This window comes from Epinephelus fuscoguttatus, linkage group LG2 (assembly GCF_011397635.1).
Source record: "Epinephelus fuscoguttatus linkage group LG2, E.fuscoguttatus.final_Chr_v1".
Lineage (NCBI taxonomy): Eukaryota > Metazoa > Chordata > Actinopteri > Perciformes > Serranidae > Epinephelus > Epinephelus fuscoguttatus.
In genome coordinates this window covers 30,691,633-30,703,575 of record NC_064753.1, presented here as the reverse complement: position 1 = coordinate 30,703,575, position 11,943 = coordinate 30,691,633, and positions in this window count along the sequence as shown.

Genomic DNA, 11,943 nt, shown 5'->3' with positions numbered 1-11,943 from the left:
ACAAAACAACTTGACAATTTAGTGTTTATCATTCTGCATATGCACCTGTAATGATGTCTCATGAGCTGGAAACACATTTATCAAGCTAAAATGTTTGAATACCGTGACAAATATGATGTGTGTTGATGCAAGATGTGCTGTGTGATACCTGCTGTGTGTTCCAAGGTCTTGTGAACGCAGTGGAGATGTTAGAGACGAGCACAAGAATCCTGGGCATGACGCTGAGCAGAGGCGTGCAATGGAGCAACGGCTCCACTTCATCCAACCAACCGACCACTTCTGGAAAACCCTGGTCATAAAAGAGGTGAGATTGGGACATTCATTCATTCATTCATCTTCTAACCGCTTCATCCTCTTGAGGGTCGCGGGGGGCTGGAGCCTATCCCAGCTGACATTGGGTGAGAGGCAGGGTACACCCTGGACAGGTCGCCAGACTATCGCAGGGCTGACACATAGAGACAAACAACCATTCACGCTCACATTCACACCTACGGACAATTTAGAGTTACCAATTAACCTAGTCCCCAATCTGCATGTCTTTGGACTGTGGGAGGAAGCCGGAGTGCCCGGAGAGAACCCACGCTGACACGGGGAGAACATGCAAACTCCGCACAGAAGGGCTCCCACGCCCGGGATCGAACCGGCAACCCTCTTGCTGTGAGGCGAGAGTGCTAACCACCACACCACCATGCCGCCCGAGATTGGGACAGTGTTTCATTATTTTTTTCAGCTCCAGCAAAGCCAAACTAAATACACCTTTTGTTAACAGAACTTGAAAGTTTAGATTTCAAGTCAGTATGACTGTGTCTCCCCGCAGTTGGTGTGTGTGTTGTACCCATAGTTTGGTGGAGATCGCATTGGCCTGCGGGCTGAGGCACGGTGTGTGTTGGGCCATGGCAGGCAGGGATGACAGCAGCCTGTCAGATGTGAGGGTTAACAATGTCTCTGTCCTCATTCCAATGATGAGGGAGCCGAGCTTCTGCAGTTGGCCTGGAGTGGTCAGCTGGGCAGAGGAGAGGGAGGTGTTCAGCTCAGGGTGTAAAGAGCATCTCTCAACTAAATTCACATTGTGATGTGTGAATAAAATAACTCACGGTGCTAGTTGAAGACATCTTGTCTATGATTATGGAAGCCTGCAAAACAAACAGAAAGAAGCAAATGAATAAAAAGCAACTACCATTTTAAGTGGTGATAAATACATTCAGAATCTACTGAAAGATTCAGATTAGGCCCTAGTTACAACTGGTATTAACATGAATCTTGGATAACTGGATCACAAGTGGTCAGTGGAGACACATGCCAGGTGTGGACAGACAGACTTAAAGCTGTCCACACATATTAATACCAGGCGTAAACAGGCTCCAAGGTGCTGCCACTACATCACTATTTACTACAATATAAAAAAAAATCATGATGAACCTGCCAAACTACCTGTAGGTCAGAAGAGGTTAATGCTCTAAAGACTCCTTAAAAGCAAGACAGCAGCTGTGAGGTGGAGGTGAAAGTAAACGGCTCCACTTCAGATGATAGCTGAGGGCGAAGTAAAGCCCAGGTATTTGCCTCACGAGCCGTCTCGCCTCAGGGGTCAGTGTGCTGAAGACCGACTGTCTGACAGCTGTTCCTCAGCAACTATGAGCCCAACCAGCTGTCATTCAGTCAAACCATGGACAACAGATAGGGGCTTATGTCGATCAAGGGACTGACTATACCCCTGGCATTTATTTTAAAAGAAAAAATTCTGTATGTTAAGTGGCAGTAGAGATGGATTGTAGGTTGAGTTCGCTCCTCTACCTGTGCAGGGCTGAAGGCAACAGAGTCGAGGGCAGGGAGGGCAGCGAGCAGCTGTGACGGTGTGACATCCTGCAGGAAAGTCACACCCAGCGAAGGCAGGAGGGGGCCGAGCTCTGCCAGGCGACCGGGACTGAGCAAGGAGGGGACCTTTAACTCTGATCTGTTCAGTAACAGACTGGAAATCTGGACATGGAGTTCAGAACAAGCACAGGGACAACATATAGCTTATAAATACTCCTTACATGCAGCTGTTACATGTAAGCACATAAATTAAAAACTATAAATAACCGCACAATAACTTCTGTGTTCCCACCAGATGGCTGGGCAGACTGAGTCCATCACGTGTGCAGTTCATAACAATGTCCTGGATGACACTGAAGACCGCAGTGTCTTTGTACATGAGGAGGTCCTCTGGGTCTGCCAGGCAGGAGAGGTTACCCAGCCTAAAATCACAAACACTGTTTTAACAACACACAACTGGGAGCAATGAGAGGTTTCCTCCCAAAAATCTAGATTTACATTTTGTAAAAAAAAAAAGTTAATTACTGCCCATTGCACATGTGACCTTAAGATATCTGACACGATTGGTTGCAAATGCGGATGCAATGGACGCGATGCAAATGATGAAAAATATGCAAATTAAGCGGCGAGAAGCCAATACACTTATCTGCAAGAGTTGAAAAATCTGAACTTCAGTGACCACTTTGCGCCATGATAGCCAATCAGCATTGAGATCGTCCGGGGATGTATGACGAGGACATACTAGCGGAAGTTCATTTATCTATTCAGTGATTTCACATGCATGTGATGCGAGTTATTCGTTCGTACGAAGCAAGTCAACACAAAACATTCTAGCATTCAAGCTCACATTAGTAACACGATGTGAAAACTGTGAACACAACACACTTAATAACATACTTAATTTAAATTTGTGCTGCCAGTGACTATGAAAACCTTTCAACATTGCCGCCCATGAAACACCATATTTTTCTAAGGTTTCAGTTATATGCAGGTCTTTCTGAAAATGACCTTCCCTGATATCAGATTCAAAGATCTGTACCCAGGCAAATTATTACCATAGAGACAGATGTGTGTATATATTACATGTTCATCATTTTACACTGCTATACTATCAAAATGAACCATTTCCAACCTGATAAAATCCTGAGCTGTCAGGTTCCTGTAGGTGCCGATGAGGCTCTGAGCTATGAACTCCTGCTTTAGAGAAGTGAGGGTGTTTCTCTGCAACACATCCAGCCCGTCCAAAAGCTGTAGAGAAACATGACAGAAACATCACTGTCTGAATATTAGACATTAGACACTTTTTGAAAATTTGACAAATAAATATTAGAGAAGCAAGAACTTGTCTGTGTTCACAACCTGCAGAATCATGAACTCATTCAAAGGAGCAGCTTGCAAGGTTGGGGAACACTCTACATATGCCAAGCACAGATGAAATCTTTAAAAGTATAGTTAGACAGTTTGGGAAATATGCTTATTTGCTCTCTTGCCAAGAGTTAAATGAATAGATTGATACCAATCTCATGTCTGTAGGTGAAATGTGAAGCCACCCTCCAGCAGCAGGCTAGCTTAGCTTAGCATAATGACTGGAAACAGGGGGAAACGGCTAGCCTGAGTCTGTCTGATGGTAACAAAATCCGCCTATGAGCACCTCTAAAGCTTGCTAATTAACACGTTACATCTTGTTTATCTAATCCTTACAAAAATATGTCAAAACAACTATTTGTCATTGTCAATATGGGTTAGCGCTAAGCTAAACTAAGCTAAGCTAAGCTAAGCTAAGTGGCTGCTGGCTGTGGCCTCATATTTAGGAAAGTGAGTCGCTGCATTTCTTAAAATGTCAAACTATTCCTTCAAAAGCTTTTAAAGTCATGGTTGAATGCTTAAGGTCAGTAACCCCTTTATCCTCAGGTCATTTTTAATTCATGTGTTCCTATCTTTACTTATTGAACGTCAGCTACAAGCATATGACACACACACACACACACACACACACACACACACACACACACACACACACACACACAGGAAGAAGAGGCTGTCTGTGCTTTTCTTTTAACCCAAATGTGACAAGTAGCTCTGCTGTGCCCTGAGGCTAATAGAACTGACTGAGTCCTGGCGTGTCAGGTTTCCCAGCCAGGTGTCAGAGCTCAGAGGGCTGTTACCTGAGCAGATGAGAGGTGTTGGAAGTTGTGGAAGGGCAGGTAGGCGATCAGGTTTCCTGTGTCCCTGATGAGTGACTGATGACCTCTGATGATGTTGGAGGGAGGCATAACTTTACTGTACCACAAGCCAAACGCCTGTCGCTGCTCCAGAGTCATGTGGTGCAGGTGTCTGTTAATGGTCTCCCTCCTAGGAAATAATGAGTTTTGTTTAAACGTGTGCCACATACCAGAGCTGTTGCTTTGTAAAAGTTTTATTGAATATTTTCATGTGGTCTGCATTTAAAGATTTCATTTAAGCAAATTAAACTTACCATGTTTCTTCATAAGCTCGGTACAAGTAATACAGAAAAAGGTTTGACCTTCTGGGTTTCTGACGGTATTGATACCACTTTCATGTCTCTCTTACAAAGGCTATGTCTGATATTTTTCAACCTGTTCCCATGATTTTTGCGTGACTGATGGGAGAAAACATTTAACATAAATTAGCCCAGCATTTAGCAAGACCACTGCAGCCATCTGCGGGAAATCAGGCAACAACATTAAACACTAGGGGCACGTTTGCACTGTCAGTTTACATCCACTAAAAGTGCTTGTTTGTACCACTGACAGGCTCAGATTTTTATTCTAAGTGTTTGACAATTTATGACCAGGATCCCTACAGTGATAGACATTTTTGTTGCAGAGTAAGAGCCTTTTTGTTTAATCAGAAACAGCCCTGAAATTGCTATGACCAGAACCTCCAGGCCCCATTTAAATAAACAGTATTTTTAGCCTGCATAGAGCCAGCATATTCTTACAGCTTACTGGGTGAGTTAAGGGTTTATTTCAACCACACCAGGGTTGGTGATTGGTAAAATGTGGAAAAGTAGAAAGATGAACGAAGATGGTTCTTGTGAGTTTTATTTATTTACCTTACTTTAAATGAGGTGTGTTTCACGATGATAAATTTACCGTTTATCTAAATGGAGTCTGGTGTATTTGGCAATAGCGATTTCGGGACTGTTTCTAGTTGAACAAAAACGATATTACTCTTTAATGAGACGGTTGACCTCTGTGAAGATCTTTCTATAATGTTGTCAGACACTTAGAATAATAATCTGAGCCGTCAGTGACAAAAACAAGCTGTTTTAGTGGACGTAAACTGATGGTGCAAACATGGCCGGAGTGATTACATTGCAGCCTGTTTTACTGCTGCTTGCTGCAGTGGTCTCAATCAATATTGCACCAATTTCAAAAATTGCTGTTCCCATTAGTCACTCAGACACATAATCATGGTAAAGTAGGGTCCAGCTTAAAAAATAATGAACTTACCGTTTAAGTATTGATCTACAGCAAGGAGGCAAATAGCTTAGCATAAAGACTGAAACCAGGGAGAATCAAGCCTGACTCAAAGTAAACATTAAAAAAAATCTGCCCATACTAGCACCTCTACAATTTACTAGTTAACATGCTATATCTCTTTTACATGATTTGTACAAACCCCTAAATGTAAGAATAACAGTTTGTGGTTGTACTCCCTTGTGTGAATGTGAATTTTGTTACCTATTAACAGAGCCAGGCTTGATGCTTCTCCAAGTTTCCAGTCTTAATGTTAAGCTAAGCTAATTCCCCTCTGGAGGCAGCTACATATTTACCATCCAGATAGTCACAGTGACATAATCTAACAGCAGACTCATTTATTTCTACTGTAAAGAAAAGAAACAAAAAACTCATGTTGGACTGTGATACTATGAGATGTATTTAATGCTCGATCTATGTGTGCGCTGTCTGCAGACAAAACTTCCCTTAAGAGAAAATTAATGTTGACTCAAATTTACAGTCAGACATGGATAGTAAAGACCAGAGCAGAATTAAGGTTTCCTTGCTGTTCTACATTTAATGTCTCATTCTGGTTGAATCAACAGCTAAAACCTCCGCACACGTTACAAAGCCTCTCTAGATTGAAATCTAGTCAGTCAACTCGTTTCCTTTACTTTCTATGTATAATGAATGTTCCTGGCACCTCAGGGTGCAGTGACACATCACTTCTTGCAGAAGCCTGACACCACTTCTGTGTTCACGTGGAAACACAGTGAATGCAGGAAAGTGAGATTGCATTATTGTGCACCACCGAAATAAATCATGGTGTTCACTACATACTTTAGGCAGATGATACACAAACATAAATGATAATAAGTATGATCTTTTTTGGATGCAAGGTGAGTCTGAAGCTTTGAACAGGCTATTAAAATAAACTGAATTCACTGGTATGTTCCTGGTCTTAACTTAGAAAGGAGCTTGACATATCGCCATTTAAAAGTGCAAAGGCATGCGACATGGAATGAATGCATCCTGTCAGCAAGTTTTTAGAAACAGGTTTTAACCCGAGGTTCCTGAGGTTCAATGGCACCTCTTTATTTATCTGTTCTTATTTACATAATTTCCCACCTTGATTAATAAAGTACTGTATCTAACAACTGAGCCATTTAAGGATTCTGGCATAGAGAGGTAATCTTTGAGACAAAAAATCAACATATTAACACAAATTTAAACTGTAACCAGAAAAACATGATCCTCTGCTAATAACATCGTGTGTGAACTTAAGAAGCACCACAAATGACGAAGGGCAACCTTTAAGAAACCCAGGAAACAGTCCTCATCATTCACACACCAGTGCACCAGAGAAATAATACTGCTGTTAGAATAAGTGACACAATAATCATGAATAAATCTGCCTTATAATAATAAGTATCAGGCTCTTTACAGATGAGTACTGGGTCATTAGAAATGATTAGGTGACTCCATGACTTACACATTGATGTTGTTCTGCAGTGAGGGCAGAGTTTGGATGTCAGCTGGGCTGGCTGCAGCCAGCAGTGGAGCCAGCTCTGGGAAGAGACTAACATCTTTAACCAGGTGGGTCTGGAACAACACTGACACCATGGCGGACAGGTACTTGTCAGGACACTGGTAAACAGAAACAATTACGTGTCAGCAAGAATACCAAACTGTGTAGCCTACTGTGTAATCAGCTAAAGACTTAACCAGTGTTACAATGGTGAAACAGAGAACAAAGAATTCCAGGAAGACACAGGGAAACACTGCTGTTGTGGTCAGTGTAGGTTTCACATGGTTGTGTAATGGTGTGCTTAGTCACCTGCAGCTTATCCTTGTTTCTGCTGTAGTACTGAAGGATCAGTCTGACGGTGGTGATGTGAGCTGAACTGAGCACTGAGCTCAGGCTGCCCAGCGGAATATCAAAGTACTCCTGGACACATGAACACATGAGGAACTCAGTTAACACAAACATGAAAATAAATAACATAAATAAGTAGTGCTGTGCCTTGTGCTAAATCTAAATGAAAATGACAATGCTAATGTGCTTATTGCAGATTGAATATTTACAGTGTTCACCATTTTAGATTGCTATGTTAGCATGCTAATAGTTTCTAATTAGCATTTAACACAAAGTACATCTGAGGCTGATGGGAATGCAATTAGTTGTGCAGGTATTTGGTCATAAACAAAAGTATTGGGCTAATTAAAAATCTGACCTAATGATGGTGCCAGAGGGAAAGTTAGTGGGTCACCAAAGTTATTACAATTCATCCTCAGGGGGACATGAATGTTTGTACCAAATTTCATGGCAGTCCAACCAACAGTTGTTGAGAAATGTCACTCAAAACTCATGGCGAAGCCAGAGGAAAAGTTTGGGGACCACCAAAGTTAGGAGGATTCACCATCTGGGGACCATGTATGTCTGCACCAATACATTTGGTAGATGTTAACAGATTTTACAAGATAAGTGAAAACTTCGTATAACCGTTGGCATTAAAGGAATAGTCAGAAGATTAGCAAAGTCATTAGGGTTCATCATCTGGGGGCCATGAATGCCTGTGCCAAATTTTGAGCCAATGTAGTATCTGGTACATGTTAAAATATTTTGAAGGATAAGTGAAAACGTTGTGCACATGTGGCTCTTTATCCTCTCTACAGTGGCTCCCTGTGGGTTTGTCCAAAAAAAAAAGGTAAAGAATATGTTATTTTTAACAATTTAATTTTCATACATCATTGTTTTAGGCCTAAAGTCATTTTACATTCTCTTATTGTAAAAATGTGCAGCCTATACACCAGTTAAAAAAACGTTTTAACATTTCGTCAACTAAAATGTTTGTCATACGTCCTGGAGCCTTTTCCAATAATTTTTTCCAAACCTCAATCATGGTGACTCGTCTTGAGTTTACCTAGCTAGGCTAACTATGGATTCCAAAACCAAAAAAGAAAACAGAGAAATTAATAGTGTGCAGACAGATTTGTTTGCTTTCACCACCAATGCTGCAAAGTTAAAGCAGCCAATAATCTTGAATAGTCAACATTATTATCTTTTACCACCTCATGGTAAAAGATAATAATGAATACTAATGAATGCTAACTAATTTAGATACTTTAATTAAAAGGCTCAAATATGCTTTGCGACTCCTTACAGATCCCCCCCTTTTTTTGGCCAAAAATGGGTCTTTCAGTGGTAAAGGTTGCCGACCCCTGCGCAAGAGGAATAATCAGAGGATTAGCAAAGTCATTAGGATTCATCTTCTGAGGACTATGAATGTCAGTCCAAAATTTAATGAAAATACATCCAACAATTGTTGAGATAATTCAGTTTCGACCAAAGTGGTAAACTGGCAGATTAACTTTGCCATCACTAGAGCCATGTTGTCAGCATGGCTAAAAACTTAGACTGACATCTAAGGTGTGGTAAAATCACCTTAATGAGGAAGTACTCATCGCTGGTCACGTCCCTTGCTGTCTGCATCAAACTGGTTAAGACTCTCTACAGGAGGGAAACACACACACACACACACACACACACACTATTAACAAGGGGATTAACGGCACAACAGAATCTGGGCGTCTGTTTTAACACATTATTGTGATTGTTAAATCGAGTGTGAGCCTATTAGAGATTACACCAAGAGGAAGAGATTCATTATGTCCATATCGATGACAGGAGTGTAACTGTACACCAGCTGTAGGCTGCCTGTACACTGGAGCTATACAATGACGCTAATGGTAACTGATACGGACGAATGGTTAGATAAAGCATAAAGTCAATGAATTGTTCTACACAGAAACCGATTGAGCATAGATAAATAAAAGATGAAGATTAACCTGCAGAATACATTTCCAACAAAGAGCCAATATAAACTTAATTAGTCATTCATATAGTATAGTACAATAGTAGTAGTAGTAGTAGACAATAATATAGTAAGCAGTGGTGCGATGTGTTGGGGAACATTTGCTGAGCTGCTGTGATTATTTCCATTCGATGCTACTTTATATTTCTACTATAGTTCAGAGGGAAATGTTTGGCTTTGTACTCCACTACATTAATCTGACAGCTGTAAATAGTTACTGCTTACTTAACACTAATTTTTACATTGAAAACATTCACAACATAAAGCATTGTTAACAACCCAACAGAACTATAAAATATTAGAATTTGCTCCACCACGGCCAGCTACAACTGTCACATACTGCTTACACATTAATACATGGGTGTTACATTCAAGCCCTTGCCAAACAAGTAAACACAATGCTGATTAAGCCTGCTGCCGCCAGGAGAGTTCACTGTACTTTGTAGTGTACCGGAGTTGTGGTGTCTGGTGTCTGTGGCGACTTTCCCGCGCTGGCTCACTGGAAGCGATTTGTTTTATGTCAACCAGCCAGAGCTTAAGAGGGCAGGAACAGGTGGAGAGGCCATAGTGATGAAGCAGCAGCTAGGAGCAAGAAGTGTCCAAGAAAGATTTCTGGAATGGATGCTCCATTAACCCTTTGAAATCTGGAGCAACATCACTTTTCTTGTGCTGCTTTCAGGCGCTTTTTGCAAGTATTTGAACCTTTGAACCTTGAGCAAATTGGTGTAATTTCTTTCAAAGACATCGGGGAAAAAAAAAAAGCAGTGAGCATCTTGATAAAAAAATGTTTTAAAATTGTGTTGCAGAATTATTATAATTTTTAAGCCTTCTCTCTGGGTCATTTCCTTGTTTTTAATTTTCTCTTTTCACTAATTTCTTGCTAATGTTTTGGATCATTTTTTTTCTTTCCTTGCTCATTGACTTCGTGTCCTGTCTTTAAGAAGGTTAAAAACAAACGAGAGAGGGGTGGAGGTGGCGCTCATGCAGGCATACGGCATGAGCGTGCATCGACTGCGTTGTGTAATTACTCTCACTGCCAGAGGGGGGAGTCAAAAGTTCCTCACTCCAGCTTTAAGAATATTTTGCTAATTGTTTAGGTGACACTTTCAATGCATGACTTTTAATTGATGATTACAGGATCTGTATACTACCTCCAATACTAATAGGAAAACTACTTACCCCAAAGCACTGCAGCAACACCCTCTTTTTGTCGAAGTTGTCCACCCTCTCAAGATAACGAACTACAGATGTTAACACGCTCAGTCGTATGTTCTCGGTGACATGCAACGAGGTGTTGTGGACCTCCTCCAGGGCCAACAGGATCACCACAGTATTGCTGACTGCCTGCTCCAACACTGTCACCACAGGTGGAGTCATCAGATCCTCCACCCTGGACCTCAGACTCTCCACCCAGCAGCGCACCATCATCTGCAGAGCCATGTTCTGACTGGCCCCGGGCTGGCAAGCTGAGGTGAAGTCAGCTGAGCAGGTCCAGTTGAACTGTCGCACCAGGCTCTTGGCGAGGCAAAAATTAGGCTCTGCAGTGGTGCTGCTGCTGTTAGTGGTGTAGTTGGTGTAGGTGGTACACATGCTGCTCACCCACAAACTAGATGGCTCCTGGGACAGCAAAAAGAGAAGACCGGCATCAGGGCAGATGGAGGAGACAAAACTGATCTGGTCATGCTCCCAGCAGAGAGTCAAGAGGGCTGCGTCTGGAAGAGATATGCTCCAGCTTGAGTACTGGCACTGCTCTGCAGGATTGAATCCAGGTGGGCTTTCTCCTTGTTCCCCACCTCCACTGGGAGTCACCCTTTGATTTGAATGGTTGGCACAGTGCTGTATTAACCAGGTGTTGTCCTGATTGGCCAACAGGTTCTGGAGGACTGTCTCATTGGCGCAGACTTTGGAGGTGAAGTTATGTGGGTCGATCTCAGCGCAGAGAGCTAGCTCGGTCATGTCGACGATGATGGGACGGGTCCACTCAGAGTATTTGCACACCTAAAAACAGATGCAAACAACATCAGAATACAAATGCTGTACTAGAGGCTTATTTTAAAATAACATTTTAACTTCTTTTCTGTAATGGTACATCATCTGTAAGAACGCAAACCAATGATATTCTTTTTGAGGATGCTGAGGAGATTCAGTGTTGATAGGACAATCATGAAATTGTTCTATTCTGCCTTTATTGAGTCTTTTGTTTGACATTGTCTGTTGGTTTGGTCAAGTGGTCAAGTTGTGCTGTAAGATCATCTGTATAAAGACTGGGTCATCTCTAAAGCGCCGTCTACTGTCTCAGACTCTCAATATCCCCGTTGAGTGTCCATGTTGAGTTTTAGATGTTTCCGTCAGGGCGGAGGTTTTGCCGCCCTAAATGTAGCACAAAGCAAAGATCGTCCTTTGTCCCGTCTGCTATCACTTATCTTAACCAGCAGTGACCACTAATGTCCATGATTTACCCCTGGCAGTGTGATACTGGACTCAAATTGCCTCTCTGGGACATAAAAGTTTTACCTTACCCTTCCATAATATCCAATATGCCAGAGAAATATCTAGTTTGTCCGAATACATAGTGTGTCAAATGCAAAATGCCAAAAATACCAGGATGTTCTACTGCATCCAGTCAATTTGCAGTAAGTTAGCATGCTTTTCTGTCTATCCTGATCCACAATCTTGGTAATCTACGTCGTATCATACGTATAAGATAACAAACAACAAAAGGATATAACGTAGGCTACTGTACGCAGTTGTAGCTTAAAACTACATACATTGCAAAGTCACAACAGCAGAGC